At 46.4% G+C, this 26,227-nt stretch overlaps 1 pseudogene; it reads right to left on the reverse strand.

The window, feature by feature from the left end:
* Positions 1-26,227, reverse strand: part of LOC129352159 (SH3 and multiple ankyrin repeat domains protein 2-like) — a 161,197-nt pseudogene that overhangs the window by 46,836 nt on the left and 88,134 nt on the right.

Below are 26,227 nucleotides of genomic sequence, written 5' to 3' on the forward strand. Positions count from 1 at the left end.
CCACATAGAACCACATCAGAACCACATAGAACCACATCAGAACCACTTAGAACCACATAGAACCACATCAGAACCACTTCAGAACCACAGCAGAACCACTTAGAACCACATAGAACCACATCAGAACCACATAGAACCACATCAGAACCACAGCAGAACCACTTAGAACCACATAGAACCACATCAGAACCACATAGAACCACATCAGAACCACTTAGAACCACATAGAACCACATCAGAACCACTTCAGAACCACAGCAGAACCACATCAGAACCACATAGAACCACAGCAGAACCACATCAGAACCACATCAGAACCACTTAGAACCACATAGAACCACATCAGAACCACTTCAGAACCACAGCAGAACCACTTAGAACCACAGCAGAACCACTTAGAACCACATAGAACCACATCAGAACCACTTCAGAACCACAGCAGAACCACTTAGAACCACATCAGAACCACTTAGAACCACATAGAACCACATCAGAACCACATCAGAACCACTTAGAACATAGAACCACATCAGAACCACTTCAGAACCACTTCAGAACCACTTAGAACCACATAGAACCACATCAGAAACCACATCAGAACCACATCAGAACCACTTAGAACCACATAGAACCACATCAGAACCACTTCAGAACCACTTCAGAACCACAGCAGAACCACATAGAACCACATCAGAACCACTTAGAACCACATAGAACCACAGCAGAAACACATCAAAACCACATGAAAACCACATAGAACCACTTCAGAACCACAGTCCACTTCCCTGTCTGCTTACAGGAAACATGTGGAAACGTCTCCGGGAAGTAGCAAAATACTAGCAGGTCTAACCCCACAGAGCAACACATCCATCCATCCATCCATCCATCCATCATGCATCCATCCATCCATCCAACCAACCATCCATCCATCCAACCGTCCGTCCGTCCATCCATCCATCCAACCATCCATCCATCCATCCATCCATCCATCCAACCATCCATCCAACCATCCATCCAACCAACCATCCATTCATCCATCCATCCATCATCCATCCATCCAACCATCCATCCAACCATCCATCCATCCATCCAACCAACCATCATTCATCCATCCATCCATCCATCCATCCATCATCCATCCATCCATCCATCCAACCGTCCATCCATCCATCCATCCATCCATCCATCCATCCATCCATCCAACCGTCCGTCCGTCCGTCCATCCATCCAACCATCCATCCATCCATCCATCCATCCATCCAACCATCCATCCATCCATCCATCCAACCGTCCGTCCGTCCATCCATCCATCCATCCATCCATCCATCCATCCTCCATCATCCAACCGTCCATCCGTCCATCCATCCATCCAACTGTCCGTCCGTCCGTCCATCCAACCATCCATCCATCCATCCATCCATCCAACCATCCATCCATCCATCCAACCATCCATCCATCCATCATCCATCCAACCATCCATCCATCCATCCATCCATCCATCCATCCATCCATCCATCCCATCCATCCACCCAACCGTCCATCCGTCCATCCAACCATCCATCCATCCATCCATCCAACCATTCATCCATCCATCATCCATCCAACCGTCCGTCCATCCATCCATCCATCCATCCATCCATCCATCCATCCATCCAACCATCCATCCATCCATCCAACCATCCATCCATCCATCCATCCATCCATCCATCCATCCATCCATCCATCCATCCATCCATCCATCCATCCATCTCACTCCAAACTCAAAGCAGTAAATTAAAAGTTGAATCTTGTTTCATAAAATCTTTCTGGACAAAGACAGAATAAAATTTAGACGTTTTCTGCAGCGACATGCTGGTGGTTTTAGGTTCTCCTGTGCTGGCGGAGAATCAGGTCTGTAGTGAAACATGATGCCAGTGCATCCAGACGTGTGTGTATGGCGGCTTTGACCTCTTGACCCCATCACACGGAACCTGACCTGTGGGTGTGAACCCAGAGCAGAAGGTCGTCTCCGGTGGGAGCTGAACTGGTTGGTGCGTCAGACCCAGAGGAACCAGCAGCCTGACACGGAGGCGGCTGAGCCTCAGTGGCGCCCCTGCAGGCAGCAGGTGAAACATGAAGAGGATGTTTTTCTCTGTCTGTTGGAACTAACTAAAAACTTTGACGTCATGATGTTTGTGTAAACAACGTCGTTGGTTTGATTCTTGTTCGTTTGTCAGATTAATCTTCATCTCTTCCCCTCATCTTCCTCCCTCTTCACATGTCCCGTCACTCCAGCCGTCACTGGTTCACAGCGGCGGCGGCTGAGGTCATCGCCGCAGGAAGGCCTCCTCTTCTCCCCGGGTCGGTTTTGGTCTGATCGGGTCGGATCAGACAGGATTACCAGCTTTTCTCTTTCTCTGTTTCACTGAGAGGAAAGAATCGACGTGAGGAGGCGCGAGGAGGATCTGCCGTCTGCGGCATCGCTGCGTCCAGAGCGACGGTCAGCTGGTTTCTATGGTCACAGATCAATGGGACGCAGCAGAACACAGAGTACTTGCATTTGTGTGAAAACATGTGCGTCTGCTCCGTCTGTGGCTGTATCACCGTCCTGCCGTGTGTGTGTGTGTGTGTGTGTGTGTGACTGATTCTGCTCTGGGTTCCTTCCAGGCCCATTTTAACCCCAGTTTTCCTGCCTATTTCAGTCTCATCATGGCTTTGAGCTCGGGGGAAAGACGTGAGAATGAGACGAGGGAATTAGAGCAGCGTGTGTGTGTGTGTGTGTGTGTGTGGTGTGTGTGTGTGTGTGTGTGTGTGTGTGTGTGTGTGTGTGTGTGGGATGCAGCTGGATGTTCACCAGCTTGCTGCACATCTGTAACAGAATTACTGTAGCAGTTTTTTAGTTCCATGGATTTGGTGCTGAACTGTAGGTTTAAAAAGCGATCACGCCGTCTTTGTCGATTAGATTGTTTCATATGCAGATGTTTCAGAGTCTGACGCTGCGTCAGTCCTGGTGGCAGCAGCTCCAAGAAGGAAGCAGACGATCCGCCTCCTTCAGGATGAGGTGAGACCATGAAGCCAAAATGGACGCCAACCTCAGCGTAACTTAGGTCAGAGACGCTGAACCTTCAGGTTTGGCCTTCAGCTGGTTTTTGCAGGGTGACTGGAGAACAAAATGAGCTTGAAAATGTTTCAGATCCCAAACATCTTCATGTCAGTGGAGACTCAGAGCGTCACAGGCTTTCAGGAAAACTTCACTGCAGACAAAAACATGAAAACTCCAGGAAACTGAAGATGCCACTCTGCAGAAATGGGCTCTGGACCAACGCACCGAAAAATGTTTGATAAATGTCAAATAAATGGTGTTTACTGCAGAGAGAGGCTGTCTAAGGAAAATGATAAACTAATCCAAAAGGGTTCAAGAAACGCCTCAAAAGCGCCGCTGTGGAGCTGAAAGCATAAATCAGTCCAATCAATAATGGAAATAATCAACTAACTCAGTCATTCATGAATTAATTATACAAAAAGGCAGTATGGTGAGAGATCAACACAGTCAGAGCCAAAACTGTACAAAAATAAACATTTTGCATTTGAGTTAAAAAACATTATTTCTAAACTTGTTCTACCAAAATCCTCCTTCAGCTTCATCAGGATCAAATTCTGTGACAAAAATCTATTAAAGACGTTTTGCAGTCAAATTGTTAATCTGTTCATGTAAAACAAACCATCGGCTCCGTCCCACTCTCAGTTTTCACCATGTTGATGTTGGAAGCTTTTCCAGCTGCAGCCTTTGCATCCTCAGAAAGCTCACAGGATGCAGCTTCCACCAAACATCCGTCTGGGATGACGGATGTTAGCGGGAGACGATATTCCTGCCAGCTGGGTCTGAACTGGGATCTTTGGTCGTTTCTGCTGCTCAGCCACTGGATTTGTTCTTGCTTTGGCCAACTGCAACAAACAATTCAACAGAGTTCAGTACAGTCCAAACTGGAGAAATATTCTCTCCTTAAAAACCAGACTGGAGTCCAGTCTGCAGGTCCAGAGGAAACGTTTGGATGTCAGACTGCGTCTGGTGGCTGCCGCTCTAAAATAATCTAATGGATTAAATTGATGGGTGTAAATCTGCTGTTTTCTGATCCAGGTTGAATGCTAACCTGATGTTGAACTGAGTTCTTCTTCTTCTGTGCGGAAGCTGCGTGTTTCCAGACCCCTGAATGGAGCCGGCGTCCAGCCGGAGCGAGTGTAACAGGCCTTAATCCGCCTGCATCACTTCTATTCAATTAGACGGATTAGAGGCTAAACGCCTTTAACTTAAATCAGCGTGTGTGAATTTCTGTGAGCGGGCGGGAGGAAAAGACGGAGGCTGATGGAATAGTAAAAATAAAAACTCCAGAAACATCAAAAACATGAAACTGGAAACATCATGGATGTAGACGGAGCTGCCGTTTCCATCAGAGCCGCTCCACTAACACGCAAACTCTTCACTACAGACGGAGCACAAAGGGACTTCACTTCTCCAGTCCTGATGAATAAATGATGATGTAGGCATTGAATAATTACGCGACTCACTGGCAGCTTTAAATGTTTAAATATTTCTTCTGCAATCAGCCTGTTTCCCTGGATTATGTGAAGCCGCCATTAAACGCTCAGATTGGCAAGTTTCTCCCTCAGCTGTGTGAACCAGATCGGGTCGGGCCGTGCGGGTCGGGCCGTCGGGTCGGGCCGTGCGGGTCGGGCCGTGCGGGTCGGGCCGTGCGGGTCGGGCCGTCCGGGTCGGGCCGTCCGGGTCGGGCCGTGCGGGTCGGGCCGTGCGGGTCGGGCCGTCCGGGTCGGGCCGTCCGGGTCAAGCCGCTGCAGGAGGCCGTCCGGGTCGAGCCGTCCGGGTCGGGCCGTGCGGGTCGGGCCGTGCGGGTCGGGCCGTCCGGGTCGGGCCGTCCGGGTCGGGCCGTCCGGGTCGGGCCGCTGCAGGAGGCCGTCCGGGTCGGGCCGTCCGGGTCGGGCCGTCCGGGTCGGGCCGCGGGTCGGGCCGTCCGGGTCGGGCCGCTGCAGGGATTCTGCTGCCTGTTTAGATTTATAGCTGCACTGAAATCCCAGAGGAAAAATGTTCCAGACGGGAAAGAGCTGGAAAAATGAAGACAGACGAGGCTTGTGCTCAGGACCTGATCTGAAGAAAGTCAGAACCTTCCGACTGCCTCAGGCTCTGTTATCCACAGGACGCCGCCATGTTTGCTCCGATGTCCTGAAAACCAAACCGTTTGAAAACGATAAACCGTCGGATTCTGGATCTTTGTTCTGCTGAAAAACCCAAAGATGAGCAGATTTACAAAGAATGTCCTGGTTTATTCTGCACTCCAACAAACCTACCAGGGCCTTCAGAGGGGAATCCATCCCACAGGATCACACATCCTCCACCGTACCTGGCAGTGGGCATCACATGAAAACCACTGGGACTGTTTGTTGCAGCAAATCGTCGCTTCAAAACAGCCAAACCTTGTTCTTATTGTTTGTGTGTATAATATTTGATTTTTCTATTATGATATGGCTTGAGATAAAGCAACTCAGGAAGAAATCCTGTTGTTCCAGTTTATGTTTGACATGGTAGGACACGGTATTTTTCTGTTGCATCATGGTTGTTATGGAGCATGTTCTCTTGGTTTCCCATGTTGAAGAGAAATGGATCTATAGAAGCAGGAAAATAAAGGAGTTTGGAGTTTATTGTCAGATTATGATGCTGCAGTAAAATATGAATTTATCTGAATTTATAGAAAATCACAATCATCCATCTGTATTATTATGGATCAACTGCTTTATGTCGCAACACACACACACACACACACACACACACACACACACACACACACACACACACACACACACACACACACACACACACACAGCTGACCCGGGGGTTTGACTGAAGCCTCTGAATGGCTCTCTGCAGGACGCCATACTGTGGTCCCATTTCTGACAGGCTTTTCTTTGCAGGCAGAGCCGGGGACAGCTTGGACGTGGCGCGGCTTGAGGGAGGCTTTCCCGCGCCAACGGCCTTGGTTAAACTTTAAAGTGAGCCACACAGACGGAGGCAAACAGCCAGAGAACAAGAGAACAGCCGGGAACATGGCTGCTCCCGGGGGAGGAGTGAGACCAGAGAGCTGATGGACGTCCGCCTTGTGCTAATCTCAATAATTAAACAAAGCAGGAAAACAGATGACATGTCAAGCGTCTTCTGAAGATTTACATCACAACGCAACGCTTACGGGGACGGAGCGTGCCGTGATATGTTCATTAGCTGGAACCCACAGGAAATAAGAGCACAGCTGAGTTAGCAGGCCAATGTGGCGCTGAGCTCGGCACACGGCGGCCTGGGGACCCGGGAGGGACGGGAAGACAGAGAGGAGGACACACATGCAGCTGAAACACGTGCCGCCACACACCCAAACGTTGCTATGGGATCTAATTAAGTCGTTAAGATGTTTGATTAACAAGTTAATGTTCACAATTGAGTTCTGAGGTTTAACTCTGGCGCGGGCCGAAATCTCTCTGACACACAGAAGTTGGTGCAAAAGATTTTAAGGGAATATTAAAAGAAAAACACCAAAGTGCAAAGCAGTCAGGAAACAAGCTGATGAGCAGAAGGTTCTGCTGGGAAACCGGGTCACGTTCAATTCCTGAAGGTTGCAGCATGAGGCTCCCTTTCACACACCCATCACTCTGAGTGGAAAAACAAACAGCTGGAGGTTTTTATTTGGTCTCAAAATCCTCCACATCTCCATAAAACGGATCCAACTCTTGGCATCAAACCTCACACTTCCAGGGTTAGCATCTGCTGCTGACATCTTGGTGCCTTCAGGCGCCTGGTGGAGTCCAGGCATCAGCGGGTCAGGACTGACCGCCTTCACTCATCAAAACGTTCAGCTCATCATCAACAGAACGTCCCAGAGAAAAATGATGGTTCTGAACTGGAACCAACACAACCGGGCCCCCGACCCGCCCAGCTGGTGCTACTCACAGGTCCTCTCCTCGGTGGCCTTGGCCGGGACTTCCTCCACGCAGTCGGCCGGAAACCAGCCCACCTGGCCGCGGGCGCTGCCCTCCCAGAATCCTCCCTCTCCGATGCTCAGAACTGGGAGGAAAACAAAGTTTGACTTAAAAGCTGCTGCCAGTGTTTCACCAGCAGGTGTCAGTAGAGAGAAATGAAGGAAGCTTTGGGTGAAGCAGTGAGGCGTCATGTCGCTGCGCTCTGCAGCTCCGCTGGGTTATGGAGGCGATTCATGGTGCGTTTAGAGACGGCTCGGAAAAAAACGTTAGCGCATGCTAACAACGGCTTAAACAGTCGTAAAGGCTGAGAAAAGCACAGTGGACGTTACACCCAGGCATGTCTTTGTGTCAGGGGATAATTATTCAATATGGAAAAACCAACAGAGCAAATAAATCATTAAATAGCCAAAATTAAATCAACTTTCTAATTTTATTTAATGCCATGCCACAGCAGACATATTTAATGAATAATGAACTTCATTACTCTGATTCTTCACCTCTAGCAGAAATATGAGGCTCAGACTCACGACGCTGAGTCTTTAGAGGTCAAAGGTTAATCTGGCAGGAAGAGTTTAAATAAAGCTGAAAGACGTTCATTTTTGTTTTATCTTAATGCATGGATGGAAATCTTCATCCTTTGGCCGAGCAGAGCCAGGTTTTAGTGGAGATAATCTCATACTGTGAATCTCTGCATGCTGTCTCCGCTCCACTCTGCAAAGTCCTCTGACTTTCTGGAACCGGCTTTAAGGAACAAACACTCCTATCATCTTTTGTCTCTTCACACATTTTTGTTCATTAGTTTTCAGTTTTTAAGGATTAGCTCCACCTTCTGTACCAGTCAGCTTCTCTCTGCAACTGAAGTGAAATAACATCTTTATCCTGCATGCAAAATGATCAAATGTGTCTCAAGTTTAGAAGCTGTGAGAACTAAATTAAAACTCCTTTATGCTTTATGCTTCCTGACGGATCTTTATTTCTGAACTCATAATGTTCTTTTCCAGCAGCGTCTTTCTCTGAGCTCAATAAATCTCCAAGATATCTGAAAAATTGTGTTTTCCTGCTTATCAGCCCTGCTGGAGATCGTAAGGTCTGGTTCTTACAATTTACTTTGCTTTTCTACACCCAGTAATAATTCACATTTCCTGAAAAAAAGACATCAAGAAATCTCTGATCCAGAAAATGTAATTCAAAGGAAAAAATCTTAAAATCTGAGTTTTTCTGGATGCAAATTTGGATTATTCACTTAGATTTTCATACATTTTTTGTATGAAAATCTATCATCTGCGTCAGGGCACGGTAAAGTCTATCTCCCACAAGCTGACTGACCTTTGACCCTGTCGCCTTTGTAGAGGTTGATCTCTCCCTCGGCCTGGGCGGAGTAAGAGCGAACCACCACAAAGTGTCTGCCTGGAACGGCGCTGTACAGCTTCCTCCTGGGGCCGAGCGCCTCGCCGTGACCGCTGGGGCTGAGAGAGGAGGCACAGACAGGGCAGGACGGGGTCAAGAGGTCAGGACTGGAGGACACGGGCCAACACCAGTTACTTCACTTTCAGACTTTGTTTCTTGGACATAAAACTTGATGTCCCACCAGATCCAGAACTGCACAGATCATAAAAATACACAAATAAAATGAACTTGATGCCTTGAGTGAGTGAAAAGTGTCATGGAAATCAGATTCCCATCCTTCTACTGATGGTTTCCAGAAGTGAATCGTTGCATTCCCCTGGAAAAACTGGAAATAGTTTTTACTGTAATTATTTTCTAAAAATGTTGTTTGAAAATTTGGGAGCCTTATAAAATGTATCTGGATGCATCGCTTGTCCCAAACACTTAGCAAGACGTTTCTTCTTTACCTTTTGAGACGAGTTTGAGGTGATTGGGTTTAGAAGTTACTCTTTGTTGACTTGTTCATGTTGGTTTGCAAGTTTGTTCATTTATAAAAATCACAAAGTTAAATAAAGTAAAAAAAATCAATGAGAACATCTTTAAAGGAGAAACGCTGAGAGCCAGAATGTGTGCAACTCTGTAAAGATTAAAAACCAGAATCTCTGAGTCCCTGTTGGTTGGTTTTTATCTGTTTGGTTCTGTGGATCAGAGAACCGGTTCTGTGGATCAGAGAACCGGTTCTGACCCACAGAGAACCGGTTCTGACCCACAGAAAACCGGTTCTGACCTACAGAGAACCGGTTCTGACCCATAGAGAACCGGTTCTGACCCATAGAGCTGGTTGTCTCAGAATGAGAACCGGTTCTGAAAATGGATTCATGTCTACATTTAAAACGCCTCCAATGTCTAAAACACTTCGTCGTTCATGTAGAGCAGGATACCATGGTGACATAGCGCCACCTAGTGGTTAGTATTCATAACAACACCGAAGCGAAACATGGCCTCAAAATGACAGAGATAATCATCTGAAGCTGTCTGTGTTCATTTCCAGTCAGAAATGAACAAATATTTTATTCTAAAAGCTGTTGAGGAGAGAGAGGAGCAGCAGGAGAGAGAGAGGAGAGGAGAGAGAGAGAGGAGAGGAGAGGAGAGGAGAGGAGAGGAGAGGAGAGGAGAGGAGGAGGAGAGGAGAGGAGAGGAGAGGAGAGGAGGAGAGGAGAGGAGAGGAGAGGAGAGGAGAGAGAGAGGAGAAACTAGGAGAATAAAAGAGGAAGATGGAGAGCAGGAGGGAGGGACTGTTTGCAGTAAGTGGGTCACCTTGTCCTGCAGACTCCTCTCCTCCTCAAATGTTTGCAGGCCTTTGGAGAGCTAACCTCATTCAGAACCTTCTGAGACTGCTCACACATTTTCCCAGGGAAAGCCACGGACAAAGCTGCAGCCGCACTCCGAGCGGCTGGAAATAGCGCCTACCACCGAGAGGCCAGCTCTGCACCGGAGCACAGGAAGTGACACGGAGCTGTGAGGAGCGTTTAGAGTGAACACGCTGCTGCGGGTCTCCGCTCTGCTTGTGATTTCAGATTAAAGGTTCAACACACAAGGAGAAACACGGCAAGCAAAGACACACAGTAAACGGTTGAGTTCAGTTTGGGTCCCACATGCAGGTCTGTGGGGACCAGAATGAGAATAAAGTGATTTTCATAAGAAAACAGCCCTGATGCAGTTATAAAGACCAGTTCATCTAGTCAGTGTGAGTCTTTCTTCTAACAGATTTAGTCGTTTCATTTTAAAGTCCTGTTAACTTCACAAGATGCTCAGCATTACTCATTTTACTGTAAAATTATTATTTCATACTTTGTCATATTATTATGACTTGATTCTTGTGTTATTACCTCTTTATTCAGGTAAGTTGATTAATGTCATATTATTACTTTTTGGTAATAATGTGGGAAGATAAATAATCTTATTTAACAGCTGACATGTCCACAGCAGCCACCAGAGGGCGTAAGAGCGGCGGTGTCCCAGGCAGCAGCCGAAGCGTCCGACAGGATCGCCGGTGGACTGGTACTGGTACTGGTGTCCCGGTTTCCTCAGGGTGGATCCAGTCTGACCAAGACGAGACAGGCGCACTCATCACGCCGCTGCGGCATCAGCTGCAGCTCACTGATGCTAAGTGCTAACAGAGCCGCTAACTGGTGTCTGATATGTTCTGGGTTTCAGCATCACTAAAAACAGTTTTTATATTTAAAACTCAGCTGACTTTACAATGTTTAACAATCTGGACTAAAACTACAGAGACGGATTAAAAACCCTGAAAACAATAAATGTTTCTATTGCCTGATACATCTGGATTCACATGAGGATGAAGCCAGAAGCTGATCGGTGAGCTGATCAGACGATCAGCTCTCCGATCAGCTCTCCGATCAGCTCTCCGATCAGCTCTGCCCTGGGATCCGGTCCAGGAGAACCAGAACAAGGCTCAGATCCCTGAACTGCAGCAGCAACGAGCCGATCTGGTCGCAGACTCCAGACCTCAACACGCCTCCCATCAACCAATCGGCAGCTGCTGAGAGAAAGATAGTTTTCCTGAATGTTTCTGAAGCAAAACTCAACACAATGAAGTTTCCGTTTCTGGATTTTCTGACATGTTTGTGTCTTGATCAAATTCTCAATGTGACCAAATATTCAGTTTCAGATGAAGCTAAATTACACAGAATCATTTTTTACACCGACCCCTGCTGCTGGTGGAGGGATTATGTAATCCCAATGTTTCTGCTATAATCCCATAATATGACCCACACATGACCTGTAATAATCTGGCATTGGACAGCGTATTGTTCTGTCAACAGTGATATTAAAGATGGTGAACGGACCTGAGCAGCTGCTGCAGCCTGCATCTCTGCTGCTGCGCTCAACAAAAACCTGGCAGACATTCAGGAGCTGCAGCTCTGTGTTCAGTTTGTTCAACCAAAAACAAACAGAAAATCTGTGAAAACCTGATGCTAACAGCCGAGCACGGCGGTGGAGGGCTGGTGATGGGGGCTTGTTTGATTTATCAACCTTGTGGACTGACTCTGAGTCTGTCCAACAACGTGATCCAAACCCAGCAGCAGATCTAGAACCAAACGGCTGAAAAGAAAAGAATCAGGGCCTAGTCAAGTAAGCAGCTCGACCTGATGCTGAGGTGGGTAGTTTTTATAGAATATCTGAACTTTTGCAGCAGATTTCTGCTATAAATCTGATTTATCTGATGAGCTGTCACAAGATGAATCTAAACTGATTTTAACCAGTTGGAACAAAAAGTTAAAACATCTGAGATTATTGTGTTTAATGTGGAAGATTTAAAATCCTCATAATTAGACAGAAATCTCAGTATTCCCTCTTCACAGTGGTGTGAGCTGTGGATCTGCAGCTCCTCCAGAGTTTTCCTCACAGCTGCTTCTCTGTCTGAACAGCTGAGCTGTGATGCCTTCAGGGAACGTCAGGGCAAACCAAACACAGATGGACTCTGATGAGTCCCTCTGTATCTGACTCTCGTTGCTTCCTGTAAGGTTTAACCGTCTCCTGTTTCTGTCCTGATGTCAGTTTTTTAATCTGCGAACATCATTCCAGGCTCTGCGTCTTTGCTGATTGTGTTTTTTCCGTGTCGTCTGCAAATTTCTTTATGAGCCAATCAAATCAAATCAGGAGAATTTCATAATCGCATCAAAGTCGCAGAGGAAATCTGCTCCGTGCTGTAATCGGGTTTGCGCTGCAATAAACTGCAGGATTTCTTCAGACGCGATTCCTTAATGGCGTTCTGCGGCGCAGAAGCAGCGAGGCGACGCGGCGCACAACGCCGCCGTCTCTGGTGAAATCACAGAATATTAACGGCGAGATGTTCATGAGTCACATCGAGCAGAAGCAGCCAAACCTCCGGCCCGTCCTGACACGGAGGACGCGTCTCATTTCTCACCACGGCGAGCTGGGAGGCGGTTGCCATGGCGCCCAGAGGGGTTACTGACAGCCGTCAGCGTTGGGTGGATGGAGCGGAGCGGGCTCGCAGTGTGACACGTTGAGTGGGAGCGCAGGGAACGCCACGGAGAGGCTGTCATGAGTGGGCGGCGGCCAGGCGATTCGGGGGGCAAAAACAAAGACTGGAGGAAAAACAGAAGGGAATCATGGGAGTTTCTGACAGCGTTACATCTCCACTGCTTTCATCTGATCAGGATTTAAGAGATTTCACAGAGTCCAGTGAATCCAAGCTCAGGTTCCACACAAACTTCACAGCATTCAGTGAAAACGCTGACGGACGGTTAATATTGGCCCAGTTTCATTTATGTTTGATACAATATGTTCAACCGTCTGATAACGATGCGAACGCGACTTATCATGCAAACACAGTTTGTCTTTTTCTGCAGCTTCCTGCTGTTGGGCCAAATAAGAACAAAAATGCTCCATGAACCGATCCAGTAAAACGGCTGGTGTAAATAATGACGTGTTTACTACAGCATCGTGTTTTCAGAGTTTTGACTCCGGAGGACAGAAAATATGAAGGATTTTCTTGTGTTTTCTTCCAAAAACCAGAAGTGAGAAGCTGTAACGTGGTGAACTCTGTCACTAATTGCCTCGTTTCTGTAAGTGGGCCAGCAGAAGCCGAGCAGAGCCACAGCTTCAAATGTCCCTGATATCTAACCCTGATAGGCGAAGAGTGATTAGGTTACAACCTACATTGGTAATAATGTTCTGTTTTATAATTATCACCAGCAGGTCATCTTTTTCTGAGCTTTAAGGAGAATCCACAGTGACAGAAGCGGCTTCCAGTAGGATAATAAATCATCCGGTTCCGTTTTCTCCAGCCGGTTTAAACGTCACGTATTAAACTGCGTCACGTTTTTTCTGTCAGTGAGCGAAGCTCCCGCTGATCCGTGTGTTTGTCCTTATCAGCAGCATGCACATTCCCAGAGAGCAGACCTGAAACACTGAAACGTGTCGACGGAAACAGGCGATGAGCAGCTGCTCAGATGCCAAATTAATCCACAGCTGGGCTAAAACAGAGAAAGAAACGGCGTGAACGTCCGCGGTGGCAGAGCTGCTATCTGCCGCCTGGTTCTGGAGGACATCAGGCGGCTCAGGACGGATTAGTCTGTCAGTTACCGACAGCGTGAGGACGGTCGCAATCAGGAGCGATGGAGTCATTAAAACTTCTGCAAAGATGCTGATGAGGCTGAAACACAAAACTCCAACCATCCCAACACCATCAGCGAACTTTATGGACTAAAAATTCAGACGGGAATCAGGAAAATATACTTCAGCTTCACTCAGTTTGTTACTAAATAGTAGCGGAGGAATTGGGGTGAAATGTAAGAGAATCTTTGGACTTTCTTTGGTTCTGGACCTGAGACAGAATCTGCACAGCTCCATGTCAGGCTGGGCAATAATGGTGTAATATTGTCCTCCATGATCTAAAAATAGCCAAGTTTTGCTCTGGTTATCGCTGTCAGCTGCATACAGACATTAAAACATCAAACTGAGGTTGCACGGACCGAGACACTTCCTGGAAACTGAAGAACCGAACAGGACAAACGGCTGTGAAGGTTTAATTCCTTCACAGTTTAATGGGAGGACATGAAATGAAGTTTGTTTCTTGGAATAATTCTGCAGTTTTCCAGATCTAACATGTAAAATTTGATCTGCACAAATTTACAGTCGATGTTTCTGCAGAGATCTTCACTCAGTGAACCTGATTCACATCCACACATTTTCAGTCTGATCGGTTTTTATTTTTTCAGATTTACTTTCAATCATCTGCTTTAACAAAAAAAATTAAATTCTTTGATTTCAGAGAGCAGAAAGTCAGATTTTCTGACTAAAGCAAGAGACGTTCTGCAGCTTTTAACATGATTCTCAGATGGTTGGTAAAAAACATGCAACACATCCAAACATCATGCAGGTTTAAATCTTGCATTATGTGATTATAAAGAGTTTATCGCTTGAGCTGTGGGAGGTGAGAAATCTGCAGGAGTGTAATAAGAATGAAAATATAACAAAAACAACTGATGAAAACAATGAATGTCTGAAGTCCAAACCAAATGTTTTCTAACAAAACATTTTTTATTTTTATTGGTTTTCATTTCCATTTCTATTAACGTCTCTGGAAAGAAGAAATGATCTTTCCACCACATGATAACGAGCACTGGAGGAAAAACCTGCATGTTAATAACAGAAGCATCTGCAATATATCTGTCAGAAGTTCTCAGAATCCCAGGAAAAGCCTTTCAGCTCCTACCATCACAAACATAAACAGAGTTTCAATCAGAACCAGGTTTAACCGAGACAGAACCACTGAGACAGAACCACTGAGACAGAACCACCGAGACAGAACCACTGAGACAGAACCACTGAGACAGAACCACCGAGACAGAACCACTGAGACAGAACCACCGAGACAGAACCACCGAGACAGAACCACCGAGACAGAACCACTGAGACAGAACCACCGAGACAGAACCACCGAGACAGAACCACCGAGACAGAACCACCGAGACAGAACCACCGAGACAGAACCACCGAGACAGAACCACCGAGACAGAACCACCGAGACAGAACCACTGAGACAGAACCACCGAGACAGAACCACCGAGACAGAACCTCCGAGTCAGAACCACCGAGACAGAACCACCGAGACAGAACCACCGAGACAGAACCACTGAGACAGAACCACCGAGACAGAACCACCGAGACAGAACCACTGAGACAGAACCACCGAGACAGAACCACCGAGACAGAACCACCGAGACAGAACCACCGAGACAGAACCACCGAGACAGAACCACCGAGACAGAACCACTGAGACAGAACCACCGAGACAGAACCTCCGAGTCAGAACCACCGAGACAGAACCACCGAGACAGAACCTCCGAGTCAGAACCACCGAGACAGAACCACCGAGACAGAACCACCGAGTCAGAACCACCGAGACAGAACCACTGAGACAGAACCACCGAGACAGAACCTCCGAGTCAGAACCACCGAGACAGAACCACCGAGACAGAACCACCGAGGCAGAACCACAGAGACAGAACCACGAGACAGAACCACCGAGACAGAACCACTGAGACAGAACCACCGAGACAGAACCACCGAGACAGAACCACTGAGACAGAACCACCGAGACAGAACCACCGAGACAGAACCACCGAGACAGAACCACCGAGACAGAACCACCGAGACAGAACCACCGAGACAGAACCACTGAGACAGAACCACCGAGACAGAACCACCGAGACAGAACCACTGAGACAGAACCACCGAGACAGAACCACCGAGACAGAACCACTGAGACAGAACCACCGAGTCAGAACCACCGAGACAGAACCACCAATCGGACCGATTTCAAACCATGATGTCCGATTATCAGCAGGGATTCAGCTGTTCTCATCAGTCTCACTCCAGAGCTGCTCGGCTCCCGTTTGCTGCTGTGGAAAGGAGATCAGCTGATCGGAGCCGTAGCGTTCACAAGCGCCGTTTTTTTAAACGGTGTTAATAAACTCCAGCTGGGATTCTGGGAATAATTTATGAGGTTTAAATTTAGGTTGAAATGATTAATTGGATTAATGATGAAGAATTGATTATTGAAATAATCAACTAATTTAGTAATCGACAATAAAATCCTATTTTTCTGTAACAGATCAGTTCTGCATCACTCTGCTGTTAAAGGAAGCTTTTCACTTCTAAAAGAATGGTGTGTTCTTGCATCAATACAAGTTTTATTTTCTTATTTAGAAAACTAAAACAGTCATTACTTGCAGCTCTAGTTGAAACGTCGTCATGAACGATGATCCTTCACAAAAACAGAATAAAAACAGATCATAAATGAAGAAGCCATTTTTAATGACCAACTTGACCCGAACCGAGTCTTTTACAGAAATATATACAGCCATACCCGGAATCAAACCTACAACTTTCTGACTGCTCTTCACTTTGCTTTTCAGCCGAGTCACACAGAAACACGCAGAACTGCACAAAGTCAAACTGCAGCTTCCTCCACCGTCCTCTTCCTCTTCTCACACCTTAATGTAAAGAACCGTGAGCTCCAGAGAGTGGGCAGCGATCCGAACGGGCCCATCTGCCTGGAGAGCAGAGGAGGAGGAGGAGGAGGAGGAGGAGGAGGAAGAGGAGGAGGAGGAGGAGGAGGAGGAGGAGGAGGAGGAGGAGGGAGGAGGAGGAAGAGGAGGAGGAGGAGGAAGAGGAGAGGAGGAGGAGGAGGAGCAGGAGGAGGAGAGGAGGAGGAGAAGGAAGGAGAGGAGGAGCAGAGGAGAGGAGGAGAGGAGGAGGAGGAGAGGAGGAGGAGGAGGAGGAGGAGAGGAGGAGAGGAGGAGGAGGAGGAGGAGCAGCAGCAGGAGGATCAGGTGTCTTAATCTGGATTGACAGTTGCGTCTCTCCCATCGTGTCTCCACCTGCTGCACAGATGCTGTTTCTGAATGAAGCTGTGCGTTCATACATCCCATAACCAGGCAGCCATGGCAACCGTTGCTGTAGCTACAGTGGTGGCAGGTTTCCCAGAGGAAGCCGTGGGGGGTAAATACTGTAGGTACACAGTAGACGACAACCCGCACCAGAAATAGCTACTACAGGAAAAACCTTCTCCAACAAGCCGAGTGAGAAAGTTCATTTTGATCATTTTGTGTTGTTAAAAAATATGAATTCTGCTGTGAACGAAGGATTTGAGACATTTTCACTTCGTTCATGAGGAACGGTTTCAGATCCCTAGAGGTAATTATCCTTCATAGTAAAATCTGAAAAGCAGATTTTTTTTCATCTGAATTGTCAGAAAATCCTGAACAGTGAAACAGAAAGAGCATCAGATGTAAAGCTCACAGCGGAGAGGATTTATTTCACAATGGTTTCTATTCATAATGTTGACAAAAGTATTAATTCAGAAGTGATTCTTCATCTCTTGGTGCATCAAACATGGATCAGTTGTCCCGACTGTTAAACATCATGTTGCTTCTGTTACCTGCAAAAACTTTATTACTAGTAGTTACAAATCTCAACTTTCAAACCTTTTGTTTAGTTACATCAGAAGTTAACATCAATAATTTGGCTTTTTATTCCATAATGAGACGAAAAAATGGGGTCAATATTTCACCACATGATTGATTTATTTATATATGTCACAGTTTCAAACTAGATATTTAATAAGAATGCTAAATATTTAGTCTACAAAGTAACCATTTAGCTCCAAGCTCAATATGAAGTTCATAAAAATGTTGTTTGCAAACTAAATAATTAGCTCTAAACTGAATGTAACTCTTAAACTGGATAATTACATATTTAATCTGAGAACAATTTGAACTCCACTAAACAGAAGTCCTCCAGACCACTAGGGGAGTTGACCAACACAACATACAGGACCGAACCCTCAGCAACGACGGGATATCAAGAATAAAATTAGACGACGTCCATTTCAAACATGGCGTTATTTTCAACATGATGGAACAGCACCATTTTTATAGGCAACAAAACCTGCTCCAGACTCCACCTAGTGGTCTGGAGGACTTCTGTTGTGTGGAGTTTGCAGCGTTCAGTGATAAGGACTGGTGCTAATTTTTCATTTAGCACATTAGCTTTTCTGATAACTTTGCTACCTATGAAAATGGTTGAACTTAGCAGCTTAGAATTAGCTTTTGCTAAGTTCTGTGTTGGAATAGCAGCTAAATGTTGGCAGAACTAATGATGATCAGTGTTTTTGAGTTAGCATAGCGACTTTTATATTTGATTTTTTGCTTCTATTTCCTGTGGTTGAATTTTTTGTTTTTATCTTTGAGTGTTTAGGAGTTTGCATGACTGATGTGTTTTCAACACATTCCACAGTTTGCACCAGTTGGCTGCGTTATGTGGCGACTGGAATCTGAATCAGATTTTTATGCACCGAAGGTTCACAGACTGAAGCAGGTGAGTTTATTAATAGAATAATAATAACTGTCTTGTTCCCCGGTGGGAAAGTTCAGACATAATGACAGCAAGTGCCAGTCAAAACATGTAGATTTACAAAAAATAAAAAAATAAATAATTAAGATACTTTCCAGTAAGTCTCTTGTGTGTATTTATGGAAAGAGGAATAATATTGTCCTGAAGTTCAGCTGATGACTCACTTCATCACAGCAGCAGAACATTGAACGGCTGACCTCCAGAAGGACCAAGGAGCCATTCAGCAGCCGACAGCAGAGCTGCTGAATTTTCCCAGTTTTTTTATTCCAGCTTCAACAAAGAGCAACAGAACCACAGGAGAGCATCAGCGCATGGAAACCAGAAGCACAAAAGGTTCAAATTCAAACAAGCAGACCGGAGATCGCCCCAAAAGCAGTAAGTGCACTGCAGTGCACGGCATTCTGGGTAAATGCAACCCAAACAAACATGCTAGCCTAGTGCTAGCAGGAAAACTGTGTCTTGATTTTAGCTAAAGATAAGAGAGAAATGATCCAACTATATTTTTATTTCCATTTCATGAAGAAGGAAGTTGCACTCTGAAGGTCTTTGTGTTTGTGCTTGTCAGTGCAGCGCCCCTACAGGCGGGGAGGGGAACAGGTTGGTTTGACTCAGAGCAGAGAGAAAAAGAACCACAGCAGCAACAAATGTTGAAGTTCTGATCCCTAACTGGACTATCAAATGGAAAAGATCTTGAATTATTACCTGGACATGATAACTGATGTCCAGGTAATCTCTGAAGTCCAGTAACTGTAGAATAATCTGATAACTCAGATGTTTTGTGGCGATGGAGAGATGGAAACATCTTCATATCAGCGCTGCACAATATAAGAAAATACTGCTTTTTTTCTGCTTCCCTATAGTTCTCTTCTGCGACCTTTAACCTTCTGATCCCTCTGACCTAACTGGAGGACTGCAGCTCTATAGAGTCCAGCTGAATGAACCAGATTCCCACAACAATCCCAGAGAGTCCGCTGCTGCCAGGCGGCGTTCTGGACTCACCTGGGCTGGCGCTGCGCGGTCTGGGCCCGCCGGCTCTCCTCGCCCAGCCGGCTGAGGGAGGGCGAGCGGCTCCTGGCCCCCCCCCATAGTGCGGACCACCACGTTGCCATTGGGGCTGCCGCTGGGCATCTGCTGGACCAGCTGGGGGGACAGGCTGCGGTGCAAAGCTGAGGAGCCAGGCTGCGCGTGGCCCTGCTGGGGGGCCCGGTGCTGGTGGCTCTGGTGCTGCTGCAGATGTGGGGCCCAGTTTCCAGGGGAACCGTGCTGCTGCTGGTACTGGCTCACAGAAAGGTTGTTGTCGCTGTTGGAGCGCAGGAGGACCCGGGGGCCGACAGCGAGGACGGGGACTGACCGTTTCCGCTGCCAGAGGACGGACCCCGCCGGCGCTTGGAGTAGGCTGGGGCCTCACGGAAAGGCACTGGAAGGAAAACACAGCGTCAGTCTGCAGGAGAAACGGAACTGAAATCTGTGGATCAGCTGCTCAGCAGGTCTCTAAACCGCCTGCAGCTCAGAGGGAAACATGTCAGACAGCTGGCAGCAATATTTACACATCTTCATTATCGTCATATTTCACTTCCACTCAAACGGACAGAATCAGAAGCTTTATTGACTCGACTGGAGGCTGATTGGTGGGAACATCGATCGATCGACCCGATCGACCCGAAACACCAGATCTACACTTTCATCCTAAATGTAAATAGTTTTATATTTTCCCGAGTCGAAGCTCCAGATGATGAGCGAAGTGAGAATGAAGGGATGAAGCAACAAGTAGAGCGAATGATGAAATCGAGACCAAAACACCAAACTGAAACTTTTATCATCCAGTTTCTGGTTGATTGATTTGATCTGAATAAATGTTGTGACTAATTGATTATTAGTTATTGGCTCCGCTCTTCGTCTCAGCATCATCACTGCGACTATCAGAATCAGTTTTATCCCTTCGCCTGTCTGGACAGAACCAGAACTGGATCTGGTACCGGAGCCAGGCTCATCTCTGAAGCTTCTGCTCTCGGTCATCTGAAGGGGAATCGATGAGTCGTTATCATCATCATCGTCATCAGACTAACATGTGAGGCTCCCTCCCTCCCTCTGCCTGTGTGGACGAGGTGCGATCGGATAATGAGCTCTCACATTTCAGAGCCGCCGTGTCTGCGCCGCTTCCTCAGGCTGCGGCTCCATGCTGCTCGCCAAAAACGCATCAACATGCATTTAGAAACTCATGTCAGGTTGTTGAAAGAATCGCCGGTTTGTCTTTCCTGCAGGCTGGAATCGTAAGGTTTCTGCTGCTCTGAAATGTTTGAGTCGCTCCCATCATCCAGAAACACACAGACATCTGATTGGCTTCTGATTCACTGTGTTTAAGAATCCTGCATAATTCAAAAGTCTGAAGATTCGTCCCTTCAGATTAAAGTCCAGCAGTCTGGAGTCCAGCTGTGCAACCAGAGGACAAATTCCAGGAAGACGACAAAGTCTCAAAAGGAAACATTAAACTGCAGCATCAATAAAACCTCCAGTTCATTTGATGAAATGAAGTTTTGTGGTGGGACAGAACTGAAAAACGAGCCGTTAACGAAAGCTGAGGCGGTTTCACCTGGAGGCCTGATCAGAGCAGCAGAAGAAAAACTTCATCTCTCAGGTCTGCAGACCTGAACCTTTAGTTTTTACAGGTTTCTACTGAATCATGTAAACATGAAAAACATGAAGCCGGGTTTCAGTTTCTCCTGCAGGAAACATGAAGAGCAAAATGCAGATCACACACACACACACACACCACACACACACACACACACACACACACCAGCCTGGCTGAGTCCGACAGTGAAAACTCCTTCAAAACGGCTAGAATCGCTTATTAGTTAGAGAACTAAATTTTAGTTGGAAGCTAAATATTTAGCCATTTAACTTCAAACTAAACATTCAGCTCACAAACTAAATAAATATAAAATATTTAGCTACAAGCTAAACATTCAGTGTGAAGACAAATATTTAACTTTATTAAATATTTAAGTATTCAGTTTCAAACTAAACAATTAGTTAACAGGCTAAATGTTTAGTTTAAAATTGTGACACTCTAAATAACCTTCATTTCTGTCTGTGACTTTCAAACCCCAAACACTTTAGATCAACTCTAAAATCTTCACAGGATATTTTTTTAGTTTAAAAATCAAAACTAAATGTATTTAAAGTTATAATGTTCAAATTATTCATTAATTGTTACATTTCAACATTGGTTCTGGTCTGATTTGGTTGGATTTAAGAGAAGTCTCAGTCTGACTTTAGTGTTTATACAGATAATTACTGAACACATGATTTAAAAACTTTAACGACACATAAAACATAACGAACGATGATGCTCATCAGAAAGAAACTCTGCAAAAGTGTCATTTGTGAGCCGTAGTTTACAGCTGTCGATGTGGACAGGTTCATATTTTGATAATTTTGTGCCGTTAATGTTGGAGACAGAGGCTGCGGCGTGATGGCGGCGTGATGGCGGCGTGATGGCGGCGCGGAGCCTCAGCGTCTGACAGGCGGTGGTTAACTCTGACAACAGACAGAGGCGTTCGCCTCCCGTCACCTCACTGTCAACTTCAGCTTGGATTTAAAGGAATGTCAGGATTCGTTTATTCTACACTAACGACAGGTTTTAGCTGCACAAACAGGATTTATTATTTATGAGTCATTTGTAAAAAACAAACTGGAGAAAGTCTCAATACAGAAACAAGATTTCATTAAAAACATTGTATTTCAAAGATGGCAGCGAGATCCAGATAGATAGAAATATTGGTCATCCAGCTGTTTGGTCATTTAATATAAAAGATCCATCCATCCATCCATCCATCCATCCATCCCTCTATCCATCCCTCCATCTATCCGTCCCTCCATCCCTCCATCCATCCCTCCATCCCTCCATCCATCCCTCCATCCCTCCATCCATCCATCCATCCCTCCATCCATCTATCCATCCCTCCATCCATCCATCCATCCATCCCTCCATCCATCCATCTATCCATCCATCCCTCTATCCATCCCTCCATCCCTCCATCCATCCCTCTATCCATCCCTCCATCCATCCATCCATCCCTCCATCCCTCCATCCAACATCCATCCATCCATCCCTCCATCCATCCATCCCTCCATCCATCCCTCCATCTATCCGTCCATCCATCCATCCATCCATCCATCATCCATCCCATCCATCCATCCATCACCGTGTCCAGGTGAGAGGCGGGGTCACCTGGACAGGTCGCCAGTCTCTCCTGACAGCTGGAGCAGGAGACCCCACCATGCTGACTCTGTGCAGAAAGACCCCGGGTCGGGAATCGAACCCAGGACCTTCTTGCTGCAAGGCAACAGATCTACCAACTGCACCACTGTGCTGCCCTCTTCATCCATCCTGATGATCCAATTAATCCTCCTCATCCTCATTTATGAGCCATTTTACTGCCTTCACTGTCCTCATCTTCATCATGTTACAACCACTGTCCGTCCCTCGCAGCTCCAGCTTGTCCCAGTCTTTGTCCTGCTCTGCCTCATGTTTCTGTTTCCTACTCTGCCCTTCATCACACTCATCCTCCTCATCCTTTCATCAATCTTCTCTATGCCACCTTCAGGCATTAACACATTCATCTTTCTTTAAAACTTATTTCGATTTATATCTGCACTCTTCATCCTTTTTCACAAACCTGCTTTACGTTTTCACACATTTTCAGCCAAATTTGAAGCCTATTACAGTAAGCAAAGGTTTACTTACTGTTAATATTCATGTTTATTCATGTTTTAACGTAGCATGTGGGGGTTTGCTCAGTCGGTCTGATGAACACATGAAGCGCAACTTTCTGATTCATCCTTCCTGCTTGGCTGCAACCGCAGAGGTCTAAAGAGATTTAGGACAATTATTTTAATCCTAAAGATGTTTTTAAAGATCCTTTAACTCTGTCCTCGTGAGTTTTGCTGATTTCATTTAGTGAATGCAGTGATTTACATTCATGAGATGACAGATGGGTAACTGGTTATCTGTTAGTAGCATGTCAGCGCTGATGCAACATCCTGATGACTCACAAGTCATCAGGATGCACATCAAGAAAAACCTCCAGCAGAGACCAGATGTTCTCCACAAACCTGGAGAAAAAACTTCTGCAACTCTGCAGGAAAATGGAGTTTAAATCCTGAAAGGACGGCCTTTCTGGAGAACCAGAACCAGAACCAGGTTCTCATCAGGCTGTTTCCCGGCTGGAACATATTCAGCTGCACGAGACCAATTTACCCCAATTTACCCCAATTTACCCCCTGACATGGAATAAGATCCCTAGAATAACTCCAGCCTTCCTCTGATCCGATCAGCTGCTGCTTTCATTCAGGAGACAAAACGCGACGGACAGCAGCTCCGTTTCACACAGCCAGATGGACGGGCTGCTCCGGTCCTGCTCCGGTTCTGTTCGGGTTCTGCTCCGGTTCTGTTCGGGTTCTGCTCCGGTCCTGCTCCGGTTCTGTTCGGGTTCTGCTCCGGTCCTGCTCCGGTTCTGTTCGGGTCCTGCTCCGGTTCTGTTCGGGTTCTGCTCCGGTTCAGCTTCGGTTCTGTTCGGGTTCTGTTCGGGTCCTGCTCCGGTTCAGCTCCGGTTCTGTTCGGGTTCTGTTCGGGTTCTGTTCGGGTCCTGCTCCGGTTCTGTTCGGGTTCTGCTCCGGTTCAGCTTCGGTTCTGTTCGGGTTCTGTTCGGGTCCTGCTCCGGTTCTTTCGGGTTCTGTTCGGGTCCTGCTCCGGTTCTGTTCGGGCTGACCTATAAACTGCTCCCCACATCCCGACAAAGACGCTCTAAATCAACTCGGCTGGTGTTGTAAATGGACCACAGTCCGGTTCGGTTCGGTTGGGTTGTGCGGCTGAAGTTGAGCCAACTCTGCGCGTCCAGCTGCTCCGGAAAGTGCGTGAAGAGACGCGGGTCGCTCCGCTTACCTTCCTTCTTTAAGGCATTGATGATGGACTTCATGGTCGCTTCGGTTCCGGTCCGACTGGACTCTCCGACTGGACTCTCAGGAGCCCGGAGTTTCCGCTTCAGCACCGCGGACAGCGACGGCTCCTCCGCGGCGCGCCCCGCACATCATCCCGCACCTGCCTGCTGCCACCGCCTGCTTTAAAACCAGCGCGAGCGCTTCCGCTCACAGCGGCGCGTGCACGTAGCCCCGCCCACTTCCCGCCGGCGCCCCGCCCTCCCGGCTTTCTCCTCCAATCAGGATGAAATATCAGGACCAAAGCTTTATGATCAGGCATCGATTTAAAACAACCGGAGAATTATAGTAAATAATAACATGCAGGAGGAGAAGGTGGAGAACTGAAAAATGTTTTTAAAGGAGCAGGATCATAAAAAAACAAACATGTCATAATGTTATTTCCTCATTAAAAACAAACATGTACTGTTGCTCTGATTCTTTCATACATGAAATTAAATGATTTAGTCTTTCAAGCTCGTTTCAGCTCCTTCAGACTAGCTAGCAGCAATTAGCAAGCTTCTCGTGGAACTGCTGAGTTTATAAAGGAGCTGCTGTTTAGAGCATCGCTGCTAAAAACGTTAAAGGGTTAAAGAGGAGCCATGATGGGACGGCTTCCTGAAGGCGGAGCTTCAGGAGGTTTTAAAGAGACAGACGCCCAATTTAAAGGCGCTACATTATATTTGACACATATAGCATTTTTACTTCTTTGTGCTACAAATGTTGACTCATTTGGAGTCAACATGCTCCAAATGATCAAGGATGTGTGACAACCAACACTATTAATGCACATTTTACAGATATTAAAAAACAGAGGAATAATACAATGGATTCAGTGAAAAGACGAGTTCTTTACTTCATCACCTCCTCTGCTTGCAGCTGAACTAAGAAAGACTCAGAGAGGAGTCGAAAGAGGTGAGAAGACGGCGAAGACTTTAACTGCACATGAAGAAAGATTTAAAAAGAAGAGATTATGATTTAACCCCCAAATGAGTCAACAAAACCCAGCATTGAAGCAAGAAGAGCACATTTAGTGAGAAAGTCTGACAGTTACACAAAATGAAAATCTCAGGTGGAATTTGATGAGAAACGCCCAGATGGTTCAGGTTTGTTCATGTGTTCAGAAACAGGAATGATCCAGAATGAGAGGGAATCAGGAGGAAACAAGGTTTCTACAAATGATTTAACTGGAAATGTTCCAGTTGTTCCAGTTCAGAGCTGCTGGTTCTGCAGAACCTAAAGATATTAAAGAGAAGTTTGGCTTCTAGAAGATGAGAAAAAGTCTAAAAGTCATCAGGCTGTTGGACAAACTGCAAGCTGTCGGATTCTAAACCGTCTTCATCTGCTGTTTGCAGGATCTTCTGACTGTCTGAATACGACACCTGAGCAGCGCAGCTCAGACCTTCTGTCCTTTTCCAATTTAACAACAAAACCGTCTCAGGATTCCTGTTAAATGGATCCAACCTGGATCCTTCTGATGGAACCAAAATATGAAACCAAATCTTTAAATGCCATTTCAGCTGAAGGTTTTATTTCTGTTTAACTTTTACAGGAATAAATCTTTATTTTCCTGGAATCTGGATAAACAAACCCTGCAGGAACATGGATCTGGATCAGGATCCGGATCAGGATCAGGATTAGAATCCGGATCAGGAACATGAATCTGGATCAGAATCCGGATCAGAAATATGGATCTGGATCAGGATCTGGATCAGGAAGATGGATCTGGATCAGGATCAGAATCTGGATCTGGATCCGGATCAGGAACATGGATCCGGAGCAGGATCTGGATCTGGATCTGGATCAGGAACATGGATCTGGATCAGGATCTGGATCAGGATCAGGAACATGGATCCGGATCCGGATCTGGATCTGGATC

This window comes from Poeciliopsis prolifica, unplaced genomic scaffold, assembly GCF_027474105.1.
Source record: "Poeciliopsis prolifica strain line A6 unplaced genomic scaffold, Auburn_PproV2 SCAFFOLD073, whole genome shotgun sequence".
Taxonomy (NCBI): domain Eukaryota; kingdom Metazoa; phylum Chordata; class Actinopteri; order Cyprinodontiformes; family Poeciliidae; genus Poeciliopsis; species Poeciliopsis prolifica.